The sequence below is a fragment of the Ascaphus truei genome, unplaced genomic scaffold (assembly GCF_040206685.1).
Source record: "Ascaphus truei isolate aAscTru1 unplaced genomic scaffold, aAscTru1.hap1 HAP1_SCAFFOLD_2266, whole genome shotgun sequence".
In the NCBI taxonomy this organism is placed as follows: domain Eukaryota; kingdom Metazoa; phylum Chordata; class Amphibia; order Anura; family Ascaphidae; genus Ascaphus; species Ascaphus truei.
Window position 1 is genome coordinate 9,221 of NW_027455183.1, and position 18,176 is coordinate 27,396.

Consider the following 18,176-nt stretch of genomic DNA (forward strand, 5'->3'; position numbering starts at 1 on the left):
AGAAAAGTTTAACAGAGGAGTGAGGAAACAGCAAGCAGAAAGAACAAGAGAGAGGTTACATTGGGATGACGTTCTGTGGTAAAGAGAAAATGCTAGGAGAGAGCTTTCAAATATTAGAGGACATGAATTGAGGGAGCAAATGTATAAATCAAAACCTGAGGGGGAGGTATAGCACGAAAGCTTGCACAGCAGATTATAGTCTTAATGTTGCGTGTACCTGTCAGGGTATTCAAGAAGTTAAATTCTCACAAGTGCAGAGTTCATGATGAAATGCTGAATCTAGTCCCCCTCCAATTTAATTTTAATATAACTTTTCCATTCTTCATTACTGCAAAAAGCAAACAAAACCAAACCACATTGCATTACTATTTTCAAAATGGATTGAATGGCATATTCAACAGTGACTGTGTGATGCCAATATTCCCCACTCACTCGTAGTGAAGCACATATTGTACTAGTGTTGAAAGTAGGCCGGTAGAGTCAGGTACGCAGTACTGATAAAACAATAAGTGCCCGTCGTAAGTACCAGCTCCGCAACAGTGCAGGCATCACATTAGTGACGTGGATGAACATATATGGATAAGCCCATATTAAGGCATCACGTGACCAGAGCCGTCACTGACTGGGTATACGTAAAGACGCAGGGAGATGCAAGGAAAGGGAGGGAGAGAGACAGGGAGAAGATGTGAAACGGAGGAAGGCACGGATGGAGGGAGTTCTTCCGAGCTTCTGCGGGCCTCTCTCTTTCACTGGTGCATGCCGGGAGCTGGTCCCAACATCCACAAAGTGTGTGTGTATTATTGGTTGTATTTTATGGGGGTAGGAGGGTAGTGTGTATATTGTGTGTGTGGGAGTATTATATTGTGTGTAGAGGTGCAGAGGAGAGTACTAGATTGTGTATCTTGTGTAAGGGTGTTGTGTATATTGTGTTTGGAGCTATAATATTATTGGGGAGATTAGTATTGAGGAGGTATTATAGTGTGTATTGTGGGGAGTATTAGTGTGTGTATTGTTTGTGGGTGACAGATGCTGGGGGTATGCAGCAATCCCTGCACTGAGGTCCGAGGCGGCTCTGCATCGCTCGCACGCACTGTGGACGACCAAGCATGTGCCCATGATAATCATGGCCTTAGAGGGATGAGTGTGTCAGAGCCTAGAAGGGGTATATATATAATGGAGGAGGGAGGAGGAAGGAGGAGGAGGGAGGAGGAGATGATAGCATTGTAAAAGTTAACAAGATAGTTAGTTTAAGCAGAAAGTGAGGAGAGGTTAGAGATAAGGGTAGATGTCAGAGGAGAGAGTTCAATTAAGCTGAGGTATCGAGTAGGACAGGGGTGAGGGGAATGAGAGGTGGTGGATGATGAGAGCAGAAGAGGTCATGTACAAATAGACCTTGTTAGTCAGAGAGCAGTCATTCCAGAGGGCACGTGAGAAGTGAAGAGTAAAGTGAGACATGGAATGTGGATTACATTAGATGGGTTAATACGCTTAGCAGGGAGGTGGAGAGAGAGAGGCAAGAGGCAGAGAGTGGTGCAGGGGTTGAGGAAGAGATGTTGCATGTACCTTATCAGAACATTAAAGAACATCAATTCACACTGGTGCAGAGTTGATGATGAATCCAGTTCACCTCCAATTCAATTTTAACAGAAATGTTTCATTCTTCATTACTGAAAAAAAAGAAAAGTAAAAAACATTTCATTACTATTTTCAAAATGGATTGAATTCCCCCAACAATGACTATGTGTTACCAATATATCCCTCTCAGTCCCACTGCAGCATATACTGTACCAGTGTGAAAGTAGGAAGGTACACAGTACCGGTAAAACAATACGTGCCGGTACTATGCACCATATGAATTATAAGGGGATGTAAATCTCCCAGTCTCTCTCCATATCCGCAACAGAGCGGGCTCCGGTCAGTGGCATGGATGCCCATATATGGGTATGCTCATATTTGGGCATCCCATGTCACTGACCGGAGCCGGCTCTGAGTATAGGGATATATGCGGAGACGCACAGGTGCAAGGAAATGGGAGGAGGCACGGTGAGAAACAGGGAGAGACCACAGGAAGATAGAGGGCAACAACTTCCACAAGGTACTTGTATGGGTATAATTGTTTGTATTTTGTGCAGAGGGGGTAATTTCAGATAAAATACAATTCTCCACCCTCTACGAAACAATTCCACTTTGTTCAGTAAGCCAGAAAGTCTTGGTCCCATGTGGACTGAATTTAATGCAAATAAGGTCCTTAATACACAAGTAAAGAATAAAGTTACTTATTCTCTACTGTAAGAAGTGCCACATTGCCCACTATTTGGGTCCTGTGCCCAGATTGTGACCATGCATGGCAGAGGTGAGATTCCCCCAACTCCAATTTGCTACACTCTCCAAGAGAGATAATTGTGATCAGAGGTGGAACTAGGGGAGGGTGTGAGCAGGGTCACTGCCCAGGGAGTAACCTGACTGGGGGCACGGAAATCTCATTTAGTGCATATGTTGCGGCACTGCATTGATTGACCGGTCAATCTGCACTGCTGCCTGTCACAGTGACATCCTGATCGGGCACTGTGATCAGCTATAGCACTGACCCAGGTGAGATAGTTCAGCACTTTACAAGGAGGGAACAGATGTTGTGGGTGACAGATGCTGGAGGTAGGCCAAGACTGTTGGCCAGAGTAACGTGGAGACTTACTGCACTCTGCATGCCCATCCTCTCCCTGACATCAGGGGAAGGAAGTGGCCCTGGGGTGTGTGTAGGTATGCCAGATGTCAGTGTATGCATAAGTAAGTATGCCTGTGTAGTGGGAGGTGTAGGGGCGTTAAGCTGGAGGACTTAAAACAGGCACAAAAGCACATAGATACCTCTGATTATACCGCACCAAATGCTGATAATATCATGCTGTAGCTGCACTTTACAGAAGATGATGCAGATGTCATCATTGGTTGGTGGGTTCATTAAATCAATCCATCATATCATAACCACACTGTGCATATGATGTACTGAATCAGTAACACCAGGAAGACATCTCCATGTTAGGAGTAGAGTTGAAGTTAACAGAATATGTCCAGCACTGTGGTGTGTAGCCCATAAATAATAATTGTGCACATTACCAGAACAACATACTGTCAACTGCAAGATCATTTTGCTGCTTGTAGCGTATGCTCATCCTGTACAGTGTTGTAGTAGATCCGTCTCTTCAGTGTTCACTGCAACAAAAGTAAGACATTGCATTAATATTACAGACGTTTGGGGGCTGAAATCTCACTTCGCTGCGGACAATTTCCCTTTGCATAAGATTCTTGTGATTATGTCAATGATGATCAATAACTGCATCATAACACAGCCGCTCTATACAGAAGATGTACTTGCTCTCAATGGTCATGGAGGTAATACGTCACACAATGTACAGATATAGCAAGGATTATTTCTCCCACTGGTGCATTATGGCATTATGATGGGAAATGTTGTGAGATTCTGCATTATCAGCATCACTGAATCTTTTGGAAATTAAGTGATATTCTATGTTTTAATGCAATATTATGGATGATCAGCCGGTAAAATAATAATAGCTTGCTGTATCTGTAGCCATGCTCTACCCATGATGTGCTGAACCAATGACTGCAGAGAGATTCAGAGTGGTAAACATGACTGGAACGCATCTCTGAATAATGGGCAGCAAAGCAGTGCAGAATAGGAGGTGAAAGTATTTAAAATGGAAGATCCTTAGCAGCTGTGTGGGGAGTAGACAGTACAGACTGACCAAGTAAATGGTAAAAGGAGTAACTTCAACATTACTTGGCTTTGTTCTCCACATTGAAGCTTTCCTCCTCTTTAAATCACTAATACTGATGCCATGTGTAACCTGTACTGAAAGTTATATAATCTACTGGCCTAGATGAAACCATATGATGCAAACAGGATCCATCCCACTCCAGATTCATAGAATTGAACCACCTCAACCTTTCATAACAATCACATAGAACTGCAGCTGTGCGCTACTGCACATGTTCTTGTTATGAATGGTAGTAGATGTGGTCCTTGGGTCTTTACTTCATACTGTAGCCACCCTCTACTCATGATGTATTGAATCAACGAAAACTTGCATGGTTCAGATCACAGGAAGGGGTAGAGTAGAGATGAAAATATTCAATGTGAAACCCGTAGCAGCCGGATTGTGTGGAGTCAATAAAACGACAAATACTAAATGGTAAATGAGAAATATACACATTGCTTATCTGTCTCTGTGTAGTAATTTTCCTTCTCTTCAACGGTCCTTCAAATTTTCTCTTTTGCAAGAAAAGGAACACATGGCTTCAATATTCACTTCTGTTCTGCAGTCATCCCTCCTGAAATAAAAGTTAAGCATTGCATTGTTATTATGATAATACATACAATAAACCTTGCTCCAAACCATTTGATGCAAAGCAAATCCACCTCCCACCCACAGCTGTGCTCCTTCTAGAGCATGCATGTCAAACTCCAGTCCTCGAGGGTCCCAAACAGGCCAGGTTTTCAGTAGGGATATCCTGAAAACCTGGCCTGTTTGCTGCCCTCGAGGACTGGAGTTTGACATCCTTGTTCTTGAGCTTCTACCACGCAAGTCATCCATGTGAGTGACACTGTACTGCAGTCCTGGTCTGCACACAATCTACTGAATCAATGACATCACACTGTAAAGGCAATCTACAAGATGTATTAGTTGTCCACACTTCCGAAATGTTACTTTTATGTCCAAATCACTTATTCCCATGACCTGATATTTGTATTTGTTATTTATAGGATTGTCACAAAGAGTTGATGAGGTCACCAAATGATAGTATGTAGAGAGAAAGAGAGATCTCAGAACAGAGCCCTGATGTATACCCACAGACAGATCAATAGAAGACGAAGACATGTTAGCAACAGAGATGGAGAATGTGTGACAGGAAAGTTATGATGAAAACCAGGATAGAACTGTGTTACGGATACCAAGAGAGAGTTTAGAATATGAAGGAGGAGAGTGATTGAGAGCATCAAACGCAGCAGATAGATCAAGTAGGATTAGTAGGGAAAAGTGACCTTGGGAATTTGCTTTAAGCACAGTCTGTAGAACGAGCTGTACGAAAGGCAGGTTGTAAAGGATCCAGGAGGGCATGTGATTTAAGAATGTTGACATTCTAGCAATTAGGAGACAAACAGCAGGAGGGATACAGGGCGGTAGTTAGTAAGGCACATAGGGTGTAGGTTGTTTCTGAGAAAAGGGTGACCACTACAGGCTTAAAGTAAGAGGGTAAAGAGCCAGAGAATAGGGAGGAATTGAAGATGTGGGTGAGAGTGGGGACTAAGAGATGCAGTAAGGTGTGAGGGGATACGATCTAGAGGGCATGTGGTAGAGGGAGAAGAGAAGATGATTAGCTTCCAGCTCTGTAAGAGAAGAAAAGGAGTCAAATGCAGAAGGAGAATTAGGTAGAAGGAGAGAAGGGGGAAGGGACAGAAGGAATCTCCTTGTGGGTGGCATCCACCTTGCCTCTGAAGTAGTCAAATGCTTGAGGAGAAGTGAAGGAAGGATGGCAAGTGTGAGAAGAAGGTTAGTGGAGGGAGTCAAATACAGGGGAAAAAAGACAGCGTAAATTAAATTTGTGTGTTGATGAATATGGAAAAAAAAGTAGTGTGGTTTGGCCCCAGAGAGCAGCTTTATACAGGACTGGAGACATTTTTACTGTAGAAAAATCAAACATCAAGTGTGAGATTTCCTTCATAGGCATTAAGAACAGCGAGTGGAAGTGTGATGAACATGTTTGGGAATTTAGCCAAGGGTGTGGGTTAGAGGGACGAGTGTGTCAGAGCTTGAAGGGGCATATAGAGGATAGCATTGTAAGAGTTAATAAGATTGTCAGTTTAAGCAGAAAGAGAGAGAGAGAGCAGAGAGGTTAGAGTAGATGTCAGAGGAGAGTTTAATTAAGCAGAGGAAAATCAGTGGGACAGGTAAGATGGGGTGAGGGGAATGACTGATTGTGAATGATGAGAGCAGAAGAGGTCATGTACAACTAGACCCTTGTTAGTAAGAGTGGACATTCCAGAGGGCACAGGAGAAGGGAAGAGAAAAGTAAGGAAAGGAATGTGGATTACATTAGATAGGTTAACACTCTTAGCAGGGAGGCAGAGGCAGGGAGGCCCGATGTGTATATGAGCAGGTTCAAGATTATAAGAGATATCCCACACATCAGCAAACATAGAAGGAGACACAGAGATAGGTGTAGAGAGAGACAGAGATAGCTCTATGTAGAGAGAGAGGGACGTAGAGAGAATGAGACAGATAGGCGCAGAGAGAGGGGGCGCAGAGAGAGGAGGCGCCAAAAGAGGGGGCGCAGAGAGAGGGGGCACAGAGAATAGGATATTAAAGAGTGCTTTTCATTGAGCAGTGCAGAAATAGCTGCAATAGAGGTCTGTACAAATGGTGCAGTGTGTAGACACATGCAAAGGTAGGGGAAGGAAAGAGAACATGTGGATAAAAGCAGGAGTGTGGAAGTTAGAGAAATTAGAAAAGTTTAACAGAGGAGTGAGGAAACAGCAAGCAGAGAGAACAAGACAGAGGTTACATTGGGATGACGTTCTGTGGTAGAGAGAAAATGCTAGGAGAGAGCTTTCAAATATTAGAGGACATGACTTGAGGGAGCAAATGTATAAATCAAAACCTGAGGGGGAGGTATAGCACGAAAGCTTGCACAGCAGATTATAGTCTTAAAGTTGCGTGTACCTGTCAGGGCATTCAAGAAGGTAAATTCTCACAAGTGCAGAGTTCATGATGAAATGCTGAATCCAGTTCCCCTCCAATTTAATTTTAATATAACTTATCCATTCTTCATTACTGCAAAAAGCAAACAAAACAAAACCACATTGCATTACTATTTTCAAAATGGATTGAATGGCATATTCAACAGTGACTGTGTGATGCCAATATTCCCCACTCACTCGTAGTGAAGCACTTATTGTACTAGTGTTGAAAGTAGGCCGGTAGAGTCAGGTACGCAGTACTGATAAAACAATAAGTGCGCGTCGTAAGTACCAGCTCCGCAACAGTGCGGGCATCACATTAGTGACGTGGATGAACATATATGGATAAGCCCATATTAAGGCATCACGTGACCAGAGCCGTCACTGACTGGGTATACGTAAAGACGCAGGGAGATGCAAGGAAAGGGAGGGAGAGAGACAGGGAGAAGATGGGAAACGGAGGGAGGCACGGATGGAGAGAGGGAGTTCTTCCGAGCTTCTGCTGGCCTCTCTCTTTCACTGGTGCATGCCGGGAGCTGGTCCCAACATCCACAAAGTGTGTGTGTATTATTGGTTGTATTTTATGGGGGTAGGAGGGTAGTGTGTATATTGTGTGTGTGGGAGTATTATATTGTGTGTAGAGGTGCAGAGGAGAGTACTAGATTGTGTATCTTGTGTAAGGGTGTTGTGTATATTGTGTTTGGAGCTATAATATTATTGGAGAGATTAGTATTGAGGAGGTATTATAGTGTGTATTGTGGGGAGTATTAGTGTGTGTATTGTTTGTGGGTGACAGATGCTGGGGTATGCAGCAATCCCTGCACTGAGGTCCGAGGCGGCTCTGCATCGCTCGCACGCACTGTGGATGACCAAGCATGTGCCCATGATAATCATGGCCTTAGAGGGATGAGTGTGTCAGAGCCTAGAAGGGGCATATAGGGTTAGGGTTAACCAAATATATAATGGAGGAGGGAGGAGGGAGGAGGAGGAGATGATAGCATTGTAAAAGTTAACAAGATAGTTAGTTTAAGCAGAAAGTGAGGAGAGGTTAGAGATAAGGGTAGATGTCAGAGGAGAGAGTTCAATTAAGCTGAGGTATCTAGTAGGACAGGGGTGAGGGGAATGAGAAGTGGTGGATGATGAGAGCAGAAGAGGTCATGTACAAATAGACCTTGTTAGTCAGAGAGCAGACATTCCAGAGGGCACGTGAGAAGTGAAGAGTAAAGTGAGACATGGAATGTGGATTACATTAGATGGGTTAATACGCTTAGCAGGGAGGTGGAGAGAGAGAGGCAAGAGGCAGAGAGTGGTGTAGGGGTTGAGGAAGAGATGTTGCATGTACCTTATCAGAACATTAAAGAACATCAATTCACACTGGTGCAGAGTTGATGATGATTCCAGTTCACCTCCAATTCAATTTTAACAGAACTTTTTCATTCTTCATTACTGCAAAAAAAAAAAAGTATAAAACATTGCATTACTATTTTCAAAATGGATTGAATTCCCCCAACAATAACTATGTGTTACCAATATATCCCTCTCAGTCCCACTGCAGCACATACTGTACCAGTGTGAAAGTAGGAAGGTACACAGTAACGGTAAAACAATACGTGCCGGTACTATGCACCATATGAATTATAAGGGGATGTAAATCTCCCAGTCTCTCTCCATATCCGCAACAGAGTGGGCTCCGGTCAGTGGCATGGATGCCCATGTATGGATATGCTCATATTTGGGCATCCCATGTCACTGACCGGAGCCGGCTCTGAGTATAGGGATATATGCGGAGACGCAGAGGTGCAAGGAAATGGGAGGAGGCACGGTGAGAAACAGGGAGAGACCACAGGAAGATAGAGGGCAACAACTTCCACAAGGTACTTGTATGGGTATAATTGTTTGTATTTTGTGCAGAGGGGGTAATTTCAGATAAAATACAATTCTCCACCCTCTACGAAATAATTCCACTTTGTTCAGTAAGCCAGAAAGTCTTGGTCCCATGGGGACTGAATTTTAATGCAAATAAGGTCCTTAATACACAAGTAAAGAATATAGTTACTTATTCTCTACTGTAAGAAGTGCCACATTGCCCACTATTTGGGTCCTGTGCCCAGATTGTGACCATGCATGGCAGAGGTGAGATTCCACCAACACCAATTTGCTACACTCTCCAAGAGAGATAATTGTGGTCAGAGGTGGAACTAGGGGAGGGGGTGAGCAGGGTCACTGCCCAGGGAGTAACCTGACAGGGGGCACGGAAATCTCATTTAGTGCATATGGTGCGGCACTGCATTGATTGACCGGTCAATCTGCACTGCTGCCTGTCACAGTGACATCATGATCGGGCACTGTGATCAGCTATAGCACTGACCCAGGTGAGATAGTTCAGCACTTTACAAGGAGGGAACAGATGTTGTGGGTGACAGATGCTGGGGGTAGGCCAAGACTGTTGGCCAGAGTAACGTGGAGACTTACTGCACTCTGCATGCCCATCCTCTCCCTGACATCAGGGGAAGGAAGTGGCCCTGGGGTGTGTGTAGGTATGCCAGATGTCAGTGTATGCATAAGTAAGTATGTCTGTGTAGTGGGAGGTGTAGGGGCGTTAAGCTGGAGGACTTAAAACAGGCACACATCTCACTTCGCTGCGGACAATTTCCCTTTGCATAAGATTCTTGTGATTATGTCAATGATGATCAATAACTGCATCATAACACAGCCGCTCTATACAGAAGATGTACTTGCTCTCAATGGTCATGGAGGTAATACGTCACACAATGTACAGATATAGCAAGGATTATTTCTCCCACTGGTGCATTATGGCATTATGATGGGAAATGTTGTGAGATTCTGCATTATCAGCATCACTGAATCTTTTGGAAATTAAGTGATATTCTATGTTTTAATGCAATATTATGGATGATCAGCCGGTAAAATAATAATAGCTTGCTGTATCTGTAGCCATGCTCTACCCATGATGTGCTGAACCAATGACTGCAGAGAGATTCAGAGTGGTAAACATGACTGGAACGCATCTCTGAATAATGGGCAGCAAAGCAGTGCAGAATAGGAGGTGAAAGTATTTAAAATGGAAGATCCTTAGTAGCTGTGTGGGGAGTAGACAGTACAGACTGACCAAGTAAATGGTAAAAGGAGTAACTTCAACATTACTTGGCTTTGTTCTCCACATTGAAGCTTTCCTCCTCTTTAAATCACTAATACTGATGCCATGTGTAACCTGTACTGAAAGTTATATAATCTACTGGCCTAGATGAAACCATATGATGCAAACAGGATCCATCCCACTCCAGATTCATAGAATTGAACCACCTCAACCTTTCATAACAATCACATAGAACTGCAGCTGTGCGCTACTGCACATGTTCTTGTTATGAATGGTAGTAGATGTGGTCCTTGGGTCTTTACTTCATACTGTAGCCACCCTCTACTCATGATGTATTGAATCAACGAAAACTTGCATGGTTCAGATCACAGGAAGGGGTAGAGTAGAGATGAAAATATTCAATGTGAAACCCGTAGCAGCCGGATTGTGTGGAGTCAATAAAACGACAAATACTAAATGGTAAATGAGAAATATACACATTGCTTATCTGTCTCTGTGTAGTAATTTTCCTTCTCTTCAACTGTCCTTCAAATTTTCTCTTTTGCAAGAAAAGGAACACATGGCTTCAATATTCACTTCTGTTCTGCAGTCATCCCTCCTGAAATAAAAGTTAAGCATTGCATTGTTATTATGTTACTACATACAATAAACCTTGCTCCAAACCATTTGATGCAAATCAAATCCACCTCCCACCCACAGCTGTGCTCCTTCTAGAGCATGCATGTCAAACTCCAGTCCTCGAGGGTCCCAAACAGGCCAGGTTTTCAGTAGGGATATCCTGAAAACCTGGCCTGTTTGCTGCCCTCGAGGACTGGAGTTTGACATCCTTGTTCTTGAGCTTCTACCACGCAAGTCATCCATGTGAGTGACACTGTACTGCAGTCCTGGTCTGCACACAATCTACTGAATCAATGACATCACACTGTAAAGGCAATCTACAAGATGTATTAGTTGTCCACACTTCCGAAATGTTACTTTTATGTCCAAATCACTTATTCCCATGACCTGATATTTGTATTTGTTATTTATAGGATTGTCACAAAGAGTTGATGAGGTCACCAAATGATAGTATGTAGAGAGAAAGAGAGATCTCAGAACAGAGCCCTGATGTATACCCACAGACAGATCAATAGAAGACGAAGACATGTTAGCAACAGAGATGGAGAATGTGTGACAGGAAAGTTATGATGAAAACCAGGATAGAACTGTGTTACGGATACCAAGAGAGAGTTTAGAATATGAAGGAGGAGAGTGATTGAGAGCATCAAACGCAGCAGATAGATCAAGTAGGATTAGTAGGGAAAAGTGACCTTGGGAATTTGCTTTAAGCACAGTCTGTAGAACGAGCTGTACGAAAGGCAGGTTGTAAAGGATCCAGGAGGGAATGTGATTTAAGAATGTTGACATTCTAGCAATTAGGAGACAAACAGCAGGAGGGATACAGGGCGGTAGTTAGTAAGGCACATAGGGTGTAGGTTGTTTCTGAGAAAAGGGTGACCACTACAGGCTTAAAGTAAGAGGGTAAAGAGCCAGAGAATAGGGAGGAATTGAAGATGTGGGTGAGAGTGGGGACTAAGAGATGCAGTAAGGTGTGAGGGGATACGATCTAGAGGGCATGTGGTAGAGGGAGAAGAGAAGATGATTAGCTTCCAGCTCTGTAAGAGAAGAAAAGGAGTCAAATGCAGAAGGAGAATTAGATAGAAGGAGAGAAGGGGGAAGGGACAGAAGGAATCTCCTTGTGGGTGGCATCCACCTTGCCTCTGAAGTAGTCAAATGCTTGAGGAGAAGTGAAGGAAGGATGGCAAGTGTGAGGAGAAGGTTAGTGGAGGGAGTCAAATACAGGGAAAAAAAGACAGCGTAAATTAAATTTGAGTGTTGATGAATGTGAAAAAAAAGTAGTGTGGTTTGGCCCCAGAGAGCAGCTTTATACAGGACTGGAGACATTTTTACTGTAGAAAAATCAAATATCAATTGTGTGATTTCCTTCATAGGCATTAAGAACAGCGAGTGGAAGTGTGATGAACATGTTTGGGAATTTAGCCAAGGGTGTGGGCTAGAGGGACAAGTGTGTCAGAGCCTAGAGGGGGCATATAGATAGGAGGATAGCATTGTAAGAGTTAATAAGATTGTTAGTTTAAGCGGAAAGAGAGAGAGAGCAGAGAGGTTAGAGTAGATGTCAGAGGAGAGTTTAATTAAGCAGAGGCAAATCAGTGGGACAGGTAAGATGGGGTGAGGGGAATGACTGATTGTGAATGATGAGAGCAGAAGAGGTCATGTACAACTAGAGCCTTGTTAGTCAGAGAACGGACATTCCAGATGGCATAGGAGAAGGGAAGAGAAAAGTAAGGAAAGGAATGTGGATTACATTAGATAGGTTAACACTCTTAGCAGGGAGGCAGAGGCAGGGAGGCCCGATGTGTATATGAGCAGGTTCAAGATTATAAGAGATATCCCACACATCAGCAAACATAGAAGGAGACACAGAGATAGGTGTAGAGAGAGACAGAGATAGCTCTATGTAGAGAGAGAGGGACGTAGAGAGAATGAGACAGATAGGCGCAGAGAGAGGGGGCGCAGAGAGAGGAGGCGCCAAAAGAGGGGGCGCAGAGAGAGGGGGCACAGAGAATAGGATATTAAAGAGTGCTTTTCATTGAGCAGTGCAGAAATAGCTGCAATAGAGGTCTGTACAAATGGTGCAGTGTGTAGACACATGCAAAGGTAGGGGAAGGAAAGAGGAGAACATGTGGATAAAAGCAGGAGTGTGGAAGTTAGAGAAATTAGAAAAGTTTAACAGAGGAGTGAGGAAACAGCAAGCAGAAAGAACAAGAGAGAGGTTACATTGGGATGACGTTCTGTGGTAAAGAGAAAATGCTAGGAGAGAGCTTTCAAATATTAGAGGACATGAATTGAGGGAGCAAATGTATAAATCAAAACCTGAGGGGGAGGTATAGCACGAAAGCTTGCACAGCAGATTATAGTCTTAATGTTGCGTGTACCTGTCAGGGTATTCAAGAAGTTAAATTCTCACAAGTGCAGAGTTCATGATGAAATGCTGAATCTAGTCCCCCTCCAATTTAATTTTAATATAACTTTTCCATTCTTCATTACTGCAAAAAGCAAACAAAACAAAACCACATTGCATTACTATTTTCAAAATGGATTGAATGGCATATTCAACAGTGACTGTGTGATGCCAATATTCCCCACTCACTCGTAGTGAAGCACATATTGTACTAGTGTTGAAAGTAGGCCGGTAGAGTCAGGTACGCAGTACTGATAAAACAATAAGTGCCCGTCGTAAGTACCAGCTCCGCAACAGTGCGGGCATCACATTAGTGACGTGGATGAACATATATGGATAAGCCCATATTAAGGCATCACGTGACCAGAGCCGTCACTGACTGGGTATACGTAAAGACGCAGGGAGATGCAAGGAAAGGGAGGGAGAGAGACAGGGAGAAGATGTGAAACGGAGGAAGGCACGGATGGAGGGAGTTCTTCCGAGCTTCTGCGGGCCTCTCTCTTTCACTGGTGCATGCCGGGAGCTGGTCCCAACATCCACAAAGTGTGTGTGTATTATTGGTTGTATTTTATGGGGGTAGGAGGGTAGTGTGTATATTGTGTGTGTGGGAGTATTATATTGTGTGTAGAGGTGCAGAGGAGAGTACTAGATTGTGTATCTTGTGTAAGGGTGTTGTGTATATTGTGTTTGGAGCTATAATATTATTGGGGAGATTAGTATTGAGGAGGTATTATAGTGTGTATTGTGGGGAGTATTAGTGTGTGTATTGTTTGTGGGTGACAGATGCTGGGGGTATGCAGCAATCCCTGCACTGAGGTCCGAGGCGGCTCTGCATCGCTCGCACGCACTGTGGACGACCAAGCATGTGCCCATGATAATCATGGCCTTAGAGGGATGAGTGTGTCAGAGCCTAGAAGGGGTATATATATAATGGAGGAGGGAGGAGGAAGGAGGAGGAGGGAGGAGGAGATGATAGCATTGTAAAAGTTAACAAGATAGTTAGTTTAAGCAGAAAGTGAGGAGAGGTTAGAGATAAGGGTAGATGTCAGAGGAGAGAGTTCAATTAAGCTGAGGTATCGAGTAGGACAGGGGTGAGGGGAATGAGAGGTGGTGGATGAGAGCAGAAGAGGTCATGTACAAATAGACCTTGTTAGTCAGAGAGCAGTCATTCCAGAGGGCACGTGAGAAGTGAAGAGTAAAGTGAGACATGGAATGTGGATTACATTAGATGGGTTAATACGCTTAGCAGGGAGGTGGAGACAGAGAGGCAAGAGGCAGAGAGTGGTGCAGGGGTTGAGGAAGAGATGTTGCATGTACCTTATCAGAACATTAAAGAACATCAATTCACACTGGTGCAGAGTTGATGATGAATCCAGTTCACCTCCAATTCAATTTTAACAGAAATGTTTCATTCTTCATTACTGAAAAAAAAGAAAAGTAAAAAACATTTCATTACTATTTTCAAAATGGATTGAATTCCCCCAACAATGACTATGTGTTACCAATATATCCCTCTCAGTCCCACTGCAGCATATACTGTACCAGTGTGGAAGTAGGAAGGTACACAGTACCGGTAAAACAATACGTGCCGGTACTATGCACCATATGAATTATAAGGGGATGTAAATCTCCCAGTCTCTCTCCATATCCGCAACAGAGCGGGCTCCGGTCAGTGGCATGGATGCCCATATATGGGTATGCTCATATTTGGGCATCCCATGTCACTGACCGGAGCCGGCTCTGAGTATAGGGATATATGCGGAGACGCAGAGGTGCAAGGAAATGGGAGGAGGCACGGTGAGAAACAGGGAGAGACCACAGGAAGATAGAGGGCAACAACTTCCACAAGGTACTTGTATGGGTATAATTGTTTGTATTTTGTGCAGAGGGGGTAATTTCAGATAAAATACAATTCTCCACCCTCTACGAAACAATTCCACTTTGTTCAGTAAGCCAGAAAGTCTTGGTCCCATGTGGACTGAATTTAATGCAAATAAGGTCCTTAATACACAAGTAAAGAATAAAGTTACTTATTCTCTACTGTAAGAAGTGCCACATTGCCCACTATTTGGGTCCTGTGCCCAGATTGTGACCATGCATGGCAGAGGTGAGATTCCCCCAACTCCAATTTGCTACACTCTCCAAGAGAGATAATTGTGATCAGAGGTGGAACTAGGGGAGGGTGTGAGCAGGGTCACTGCCCAGGGAGTAACCTGACTGGGGGCACGGAAATCTCATTTAGTGCATACACTACCGACACACTTTATTGAAGTGTGGTCGGTACCACAAGCCGGGAAATCTCCCGGCTTGCTAGTGGCCGCCCCTCGGCGTGCCGCGCGTCATAGACGCGCGGTCACGCGTCATCGGGAGCGTGCGCCCGCTGCACGCATGTCCAGGGGCTCCCCGAGGGAGCGGCAGGGGGTTCCGGGGGACCCGGCGGACCCGGCAGCGGTAGGGAGAGCGCCCCGATCGGAGGGCGCTCTTCCGCTGCTTCGGCGTGCGCCCGTCACACTCGGGCGCGCGCCAGGCTACTGCTGCGGCACAGAACGGGCAAATGCTCGAATAAACTGTGCCGCAGCAGTATGTTGCGGCACTGCATTGATTGACCGGTCAATCTGCACTGCTGCCTGTCACAGTGACATCCTGATCGGGCACTGTGATCAGCTATAGCACTGACCCAGGTGAGATAGTTCAGCACTTTACAAGGAGGGAACAGATGTTGTGGGTGACAGATGCTGGAGGTAGGCCAAGACTGTTGGCCAGAGTAACGTGGAGATTTACTGCACTCTGCATGCCCATCCTCTCCCTGACATCAGGGGAAGGAAGTGGCCCTGGGGTGTGTGTAGGTATGCCAGATGTCAGTGTATGCATAAGTAAGTATGCCTGTGTAGTGGGAGGTGTAGGGGCGTTAAGCTGGAGGACTTAAAACAGGCACAAAAGCACATAGATACCTCTGATTATACCGCACCAAATGCTGATAATATCATGCTGTAGCTGCACTTTACAGAAGATGATGCAGATGTCATCATTGGTTGGTGGGTTCATTAAATCAATCCATCATATCATAACCACACTGTGCATATGATGTACTGAATCAGTAACACCAGGAAGACATCTCCATGTTAGGAGTAGAGTTGAAGTTAACAGAATATGTCCAGCACTGTGGTGTGTAGCCCATAAATAATAATTGTGCACATTACCAGAACAACATACTGTCAACTGCAAGATCATTTTGCTGCTTGTAGCGTATGCTCATCCTGTACAGTGTTGTAGTAGATCCGTCTCTTCAGTGTTCACTGCAACAAAAGTAAGACATTGCATTAATATTACAGACGTTTGGGGGCTGAAATCTCACTTCGCTGCGGACAATTTCCCTTTGCATAAGATTCTTGTGATTATGTCAATGATGATCAATAACTGCATCATAACACAGCCGCTCTATACAGAAGATGTACTTGCTCTCATTGGTCATTGAGGTAATACGTCACACAATGTACAGATATAGCAAGGATTATTTCTCCCACTTGTGCATTATGGCATTATGATGGGAAATGTTGTGAGATTCTGCATTATCAGCATCACTGAATCTTTTGGAAATTAAGTGATATTCTATGTTTTAATGCAATATTATGGGTGATCAGCCGGTAAAATAATAATAGCTTGCTGTATCTGTAGCCATGCTCTACCCATGATGTGCTGAACCAATGACTGCAGAGAGATTCAGAGTGCTAAACATGACTGGAACGCATCTCTGAATAATGGGCAGCAAAGCAGTGCAGAATAGGAGGTGAAAGTATTTAAAATGGAAGATCCTTAGCAGCTGTGTGGAGAGTAGACAGTACAGACTGACCAAGTAAATGGTAAAAGGAGTAACTTCAACATTACTTGGCTTTGTTCTCCACATTGAAGCTTTCCTCCTCTTTAAATCACTAATACTGATGCCATGTGTAACCTGTACTGAGAGTTATATAATCTACTGGCCTAGATGAAACCATATGATGCAAACAGGATCCATCCCACTCCAGATTCATAGAATTGAACCACCTCAACCTTTCATAACAATCACATAGAACTGCAGCTGTGCGCTACTGCACATGTTCTTGTTATGAATGGTAGTAGATGTGGTCCTTGGGTCTTTACTTCATACTGTAGCCACACTCTACTCATGATGTATTGAATCAACGAAAACTTGCATGGTTCAGATCACAGGAAGGGGTAGAGTAGAGATGAAAATATTCAATGTGAAACCCGTAGCAGCCGGATTGTGTGGAGTCAATAAAACGACAAATACTAAATGGTAAATGAGAAATATACACATTGCTTATCTGTCTCTGTGTAGTAATTTTCCTTCTCTTCAACTGTCCTTCAAATTTTCTCTTTTGCAAGAAAAGGAACACATGGCTTCAATATTCACTTCTGTTCTGCAGTCATCCCTCCTGAAATAAAAGTTAAGCATTGCATTGTTATTATGATAATACATACAATAAACCTTGCTCCAAACCATTTGATGCAAAGCAAATCCACCTCCCACCCACAGCTGTGCTCCTTCTAGAGCATGCATGTCAAACTCCAGTCCTCGAGGGTCCCAAACAGGCCAGGTTTTCAGTAGGGATATCCTGAAAACCTGGCCTGTTTGCGGCCCTCGAGGACTGGAGTTTGACATCCTTGTTCTTGAGCTTCTACCACGCAAGTCATCCATGTGAGTGACACTGTACTGCAGTCCTGGTCTGCACACAATCTACTGAATCAATGACATCACACTGTAAAGGCAATCTACAAGATGTATTAGTTGTCCACACTTCCGAAATGTTACTTTTATGTCCAAATCACTTATTCCCATGACCTGATATTTGTATTTGTTATTTATAGGATTGTCACAAAGAGTTGATGAGGTCACCAAATGATAGTATGTAGAGAGAAAGAGAGATCTCAGAACAGAGCCCTGATGTATACCCACAGACAGATCAATAGAAGACGAAGACATGTTAGCAACAGAGATGGAGAATGTGTGACAGGAAAGTTATGATGAAAACCAGGATAGAACTGTGTTACGGATACCAAGAGAGAGTTTAGAATATGAAGGAGGAGAGTGATTGAGAGCATCAAACGCAGCAGATAGATCAAGTAGGATTAGTAGGGAAAAGTGACCTTGGGAATTTGCTTTAAGCACAGTCTGTAGAACGAGCTGTACGAAAGGCAGGTTGTAAAGGATCCAGGAGGGAATGTGATTTAAGAATGTTGACATTCTAGCAATTAGGAGACAAACAGCAGGAGGGATACAG

The 18,176-nt window shown here is 43.9% G+C and overlaps 1 long non-coding RNA gene across 3 annotated transcripts; it reads right to left on the bottom strand.

The window, feature by feature from the left end:
* Positions 1 to 222: 222 nt before the first annotated feature.
* LOC142477689 (uncharacterized) lies at positions 223 to 17,327 on the bottom strand. Of its 3 annotated transcripts, XR_012792609.1 has the most exons (7): positions 17,211 to 17,327; positions 16,095 to 16,190; positions 14,212 to 14,315; positions 4,228 to 4,347; positions 3,112 to 3,207; positions 1,564 to 1,667; positions 223 to 328 (listed from the first exon to the last, which is right to left on the bottom strand). It is a non-coding gene; the product is annotated as an uncharacterized LOC142477689 (long non-coding RNA). The 3 variants fall into 3 exon arrangements; XR_012792608.1 differs by lacking the exons at positions 14,212 to 14,315; positions 16,095 to 16,190; positions 17,211 to 17,327 and adding exons at positions 6,738 to 6,848; positions 8,097 to 8,215; XR_012792610.1 differs by lacking the exons at positions 14,212 to 14,315; positions 16,095 to 16,190; positions 17,211 to 17,327 and adding an exon at positions 8,097 to 8,213.
* Between the last annotated feature and the right edge of the window lie 849 nt (positions 17,328 to 18,176).